A 5,911-nucleotide genomic window follows, 5' to 3' on the forward strand; every position below is an offset into this window, starting at 1 on the left:
AAAATGTTGCTGTTTCTGTTAAGAACACTCTAGTCCTAATGATCTACAAGTGTCCAGAAGTTATCGCAGGTAAGCTCACACGAAAAAAAGGGAAAAAATCAGCATAAAAATCAATAAAAATCAATATAAGAAGCAAAGCATTCAAGAGCAAAGAGATGAAGCGTCCACACTCACAAAGGGGAGGAGCAAAAGTGGTTGCTTTTTGACCTCTGGAGTTAGCATCTCCAGGACTACCCAATTCATAACATAAATTATCCATCTGACTAGCAAAACAAAGTTTGTGTTTGAAAATTGTTTTATCAGTTTAAGAAAACAAAGTTTGTCAAATGTGAGAAAAAAATTAAATTCACCTGTTTTTCTGTCTTATTGCAGGAGCTGAAAGTCCAAAGGAAAAACGCTGGAAGAAATTTAAAACTGCTTTTGTAATTGTACAGGTTGCATTTGCAGCTGCAGTTGCAGCAAAGATGGTCCTTTGAACTTGACAGGTTACACAGTAAATGCTGGGACTCGTCTGTTAGCAAGAGTGAGTTTGTGGTTCCTGTTTTTTTTGCTGCTGTGCCCTGATTTATGTGTATCTCAGATCCGCAGAATAAGAAAGAAGACTAGATCAGATGTAGAGCAAGTAGATCATCTTCTCTTTAAACAGAAGTAATAATGTGAAGTTGCTCTCTTATCTCTCATTCCACTGAATAAAACTTGCAGTCACCTAAAATCCACTGAAGATGTTTCAGTCAGTTATTACTTGATAATTTTCCTCACGTTCCATAGAAAAAAAAGATTCTGTCATTGCCAGATTGATGTGTCAGTCAGATATACTCTTGCCACCATCTAGTATTGATTCTCTGTTTTCTGATGCCTTGAATTCATCTCTCAGTGCAGATCTCTCTGCGGTCCAGAGTCCTGTGAACATTATTCTCGTGTGTGTGTGTGTGTGTGTGTGTGTGTGCGCGCGCGCGCATGCCTTTGGAGGCCTGCAATGCCCTGATGGCCACTCTTGGAACTCAAACACCTCACCAACAATTCAGTTCATTGTTTTTTCCTGTTAACTCTGTAGACAAACCATTTGAACTTTTTACAGTGCTCCCCTTTTAGGTGACCATTCTGCTAGTACACAAAGTGTCGAGAGACTTTACAAGAAGACAGCAGCCTTGCTTGAGAGGGGACAACATCAGGTGAAACAGCAAAATCATAGAACATATCGCTGCAAAATAATAGCATGTACTCTCTACCCTGATGATCTTGCTGGTCTTGATCCACAAGACTACTCTGACTAGCAATTCTATCAACCCACTTTTCCTTGACCTCGATGAAAACATCATCGAGGTCAAAGTAGTTTATATTGTATACAGAGAAAGCCAAAACAATCATATGACCCCCTTTGAGCAAGTACTTGGTGACAGTGGGAAGGGAAAACTCCCTTTTAATGGGAAAAAAGCTCTGCCAGAATCCGCCTCAGGGAGGGGCAGTCATCTGTCACAACCAATTGGGGGTAAGAAAACTGCAAAAAAAACAAAACACTGTGGAAGACTACGGAGGGCCATGAGTGACAAAATGAATGATAATTAATTAAATGTTTTAAATGAAATGAACGGACATTTAATTAATGTCCATAAATAAATAAGAAAATAGTCAAATAATAAATTATAAACATATTTATTCTTTTAAATAAATAAAGGAAGCAGAGCTGCCATTAGTCCAGAGTAGAGGTCAATCCTTCCTTGACTCTCTGTGTTTGATGTCTCAGGTTTTCTTTCAGGTCTCATGGCTGCAGAGACACAAACACTTATGAGTCACTTAAAGTAAATATAAAACATTAAATAAAAACAATCTGCAATAAAATAAATTATGTCTATTGGTGCAGTAAAAAGTATGTTTGTTTAGTACTGACATAGAAGTGATAACCTTTAATTGATAAAAAAAAAAAATCTTTTGAATTGAACCTGTTACTGGTTGTACAAACCAAAGGTCACTGAGAGGCCGAGGACAGGAAGTCTTGGAATGTTCGAATGAACTATCGAACAGAGGCTGATTAAAAGAATCTAATCAACATGAAAAACAATGAAAGTGATCATTCATTATTTTCCCCACCAAAATCCGGCAATGACAGTGATCAAAGTGAAGAAAAGCAGAGAAACTATCAGTTAGACCTTCAATGCTACCAACCATCACGTAGGGCTTCACAAACAGTCAGGGAAGCTCTCAGAGCTCCAAACTGAGTCTAAAAATCTGAGTGAGGAATTTAAGAGAGATTACATAAACCTGTCAGAGCAGCTCTGAGTGAGAAAGGACTAAAACTTTACCTCAGTGAGGAGGAGTGACCGAGCCCTTTGATTTGGAGGAAAACATGAGACCAAAGATCAAACACATAAATAAAAGTTCAATCTTAGAGTTGGATTAAATTGGACTAAAAATAAAGAAACTGGAAGTCAGACTGTAACTGTGTCCCGGTCCTGGGTCAGTGACCCAGTGTTTTGTATTTTGAATTATTTATAGTCTTGGATTTCATGTTATTTATACTTTCTGGTCTCTTGGCTTCTGTTTTGGTTCTGTGCCTCCCCAGTGTTCCGGATATCATGTCTTTTGTGAAGGTTTAGTTCTGTACTCTTGTTCTCCTTATTTGTCTCCGTGTGTTGTTTGCTTAGTTCTGAGTCTTGTTCTCTGTCACTATGTCTTCCCCTGTGTTCCACATTTAGTTACTTTTGTTTCCTCTGTTCCAAAGTCTGTCATGTTTCAGTGTCTCAGTGTCAAGTCTGGTTTTGTTTTCATACTTCCTGTTTTATTTTGATAGTCCCTGTCCTGTGCTCAGCAAGTTGAGATTTTCTACATGTTATGTATGTTGATTATTCCCAGCTGTGCTCTCCTCTCTCCTGCATTTGATTCCCTCGTTATAATAATAATAATAATAATAATAAATTGCATTTATATAGCGCTTTTCAAGACCCTCAAACTCTACATTCACACACTGGTGGAGGCAAGCTATGGTTGTAGCCACAGCTGCCCTGGGGCAGACTGACAGAAGCGAGGCTGCCATATCGCGCCATCGGCCCCTCTGGCCAACACCAGTAGGCGGTAGGTGAAGTGTCTTGCCCAAGGGCACAATGACCAAGACAGACAGAGCTGGGGATCGAACCGGCAGCCTTCCAGGTTACAAGATGAGTCTCCCAACCCCCTCGACCGTAGCTCCCTTGTATTTAAGCCCTGTGTTTTCCTCTGTCCGTTGTAGCGTTGTTAACCATCATACATCTGCTCTGTGTTTCTGCTGTGCTCCTGAAAAGTTCCTAGTTCTCTGTTCCTGGTCAGTTTTCTAGTTTGAGTTCATGTTTCCAGTCTAGTCTTCTTGTAGTTAGTGTTTGAGTTTTTTTTCCCAGTGAATAAAGCTGCTACTTTGAATTTACCTTTTGTTTTTGAGTCCTGCATTGGACAAACTGATTAAATATTTGAAAACTCCTCAGTGGGTAAATCTACAGGCTGATATTAATGCTGGTGTTCATTTATTGTGTTGGCATATTTAATTCTTAATCCAAATAAATGAAACAGAGAAAAATGGTTCAGCTTTTAACAACAACAACAACAACATCATCAGCTCTTAGACCCTAAATAATTCATAAAGTCAACTGTCTCTGTAGCCTCATCAAATAACAGTTTTACACAAAGTTGCCCATTTTTATTTCCTCACCTGAAGGGGAAACATTGTTCCAACATGTTTCTGTGAACTTCGTCTTTCTCTCTGCTGAAGAAACTCCTGAGCCTCTCACAAGTGCTTCTCATCCTTCCTCACAGCTTTAGGAGCTCTTTTATATAAAACTTAGATCTTAACAGGAACTTTGAAATTCTTAGATTTTTTTTCCTGTGCATGAGCTTTGAATTTTAACACTGAAAGAAACTTTTAGTGAACGTGGGCCCAGATGAAAAGGTGCTTAAATTAAATTTCAATATTACCAAATAATTTTAATTATTAATCACCAAAACTGCACAATAGCAAAGAAAGCGCACCATCATAAAAATTAACATTGCATACTTCACTCTGACTTTGATCTGAATTCATTCATAGTTTACTGAAACAACTCACCAGTGATATTAAGTTGACATCTTCCAACACTGAAGCCATAATCTGTGTTGACCTCACACAGGTGAGGTCAGACCTGAGTCATCAGTCCTGAGTCTGCACAGTTGAAGTCTGATTCGTCCTTCTCTGAGGGCGTCTTTGTCACTCTGGACTCGTCCTGAAAACGTTTCATCCTGAGACTTTCATCCTGAGAGTTTATCACTGATGAAGAGTTCACAGAGGATGTTGAGAGTTTTGGTGGATCTGTCAGGTTTGGTGGTGAACGTCCACTCCAGTGTGATGTTGTGGTTCTCCTCTGCCTGATAGCAGGTCTGTGTCACATTGACTACAAATGATCCTGTTGAGGAGACAGAGAGGGAAAGAGAGGAGCAGACACACTGAGAACTGGAACAAATCTGTTGTTGAGCTTTATTTGGAGTTCATAAAGTGAAGCTGTAAACTAACCAGAGACACATGAGGTGAGGATGATGAGCAGCAGGATCCTGCAGATCATCTTCTCCATGTGAGAGGAGACAGAGGTGAAGAGTCATCAACACATGAGGTCAGGGCTTTAACCAGAGCTTAGAAATAAGTGAGATCCAGAATATTTTCTTCTAATCATAGATTTCATTATATGAGATAAAGTTCACTGATCACATGTATCTAAACAAAAAACATGCGAGTTCAGTTACATGCTTTGATGTCTACCTGCTTTACGTACAAATATTAAAGTCATTAAAGGCAGTATCTTCCTGTCTGCAGCCGTTAGCGCCGCTAGCACTAGCATTGTTGGAGTCCTTAGCTGCAGCCTCGAAGCGAGCATAGAAAGTGTTCAGCTCGTCTGCCAGAGTCACGGCCGCGTTCGTCATACCGGTGAATGGAAATAAAAAAAAAAAACATCTAAAAGATTTTCTAAGCAGACATTTTGGAATCACTGATATTTTATTTGCCAATTTTAATTTATCACGAGGATAAATATACGGTTTGCTGTGAATAGCCTGTATTAGGATAGAGAATCTAGGCCTTCTGTGGTCCAAAGTGGCCCAGGATTGCATCGTGTTCCATCTAGGGTTATGATAGTTTACTGAATTACAACTAAAATCTTAAAATAAATGATTTTAAAAGTAAAAAGACCCAGATCATCGTTTCCCTGTGAAGAGGCAATAGTGAGTTACCCTCCACAGGTGAACTGTTGCCTGCGCAACTGATCCTAGCGCAGACACTGAGAGATGCCCGTACAGCGCTCTCTGTGGCAACTGGAGCAAATCAGTAAACGAGAAAGGAAAAAATGACAGATGTAAGTAAACATTAGCGAGACACACGGGCCCTAATGAGGGAGGGAGGGTGAAAAGATACAGATTTCAGATTTATGAGGTGTGTCGAGGAAAACCTGTTATTTTACTGTTACTTGGTTATCATTTACATGCACTGTCATTATTTCATCATTACTTCATTAGTCTGCATCACTTATCATCAGGTTATCATGTATCATTTATCATTTATTTCAGAACACGCAGGATAAAACCCAGTTTGGAAGTAATACTCTATTATGTGGCGAAAAGCACCAGTTTAGCTGTATCTCCAGGCAGGCCGCAGTAAAGTCATATGAGGACACGGTGAACTTTTTAGCCTGGACCCACACTCACAAAACTGCACACTCTGTATACACAATTGGTTAGGTTCCCAGAAAGCATGAGTGGAAACATCTTCCCACACTGTAATGTGTGTTTTAATAAATGATCTGTGCTGATCCAAACTATATCCCAGTCGTAGTCTCTTCCTCAAAATCCGAACCATGACAATTCTGGTGCCGAAAAACCCGGTTTGAGGAGGGACAAATGGAGCTTGGCTGGGGTATAAGTGGTG

General features: G+C 39.7%; 1 long non-coding RNA gene across 1 annotated transcript; it reads right to left on the reverse strand.

Annotated features, from left to right (window-relative positions):
- Positions 1 to 1,644: 1,644 nt before the first annotated feature.
- On the reverse strand, positions 1,645 to 4,630 carry LOC121813904. Its single transcript, XR_006053956.1, has 3 exons — positions 4,511 to 4,630; positions 4,070 to 4,403; positions 1,645 to 1,765 (listed from the first exon to the last, which is right to left on the reverse strand). It is a non-coding gene; the product is annotated as an uncharacterized LOC121813904 (long non-coding RNA).
- Positions 4,631 to 5,911: the final 1,281 nt, after the last annotated feature.

The sequence above is a fragment of the Haplochromis burtoni genome, unplaced genomic scaffold (assembly GCF_018398535.1).
Source record: "Haplochromis burtoni strain Fernald_Lab_line unplaced genomic scaffold, NCSU_Asbu1 Contig_3402, whole genome shotgun sequence".
Taxonomy (NCBI): Eukaryota; Metazoa; Chordata; class Actinopteri; order Cichliformes; family Cichlidae; genus Haplochromis; species Haplochromis burtoni.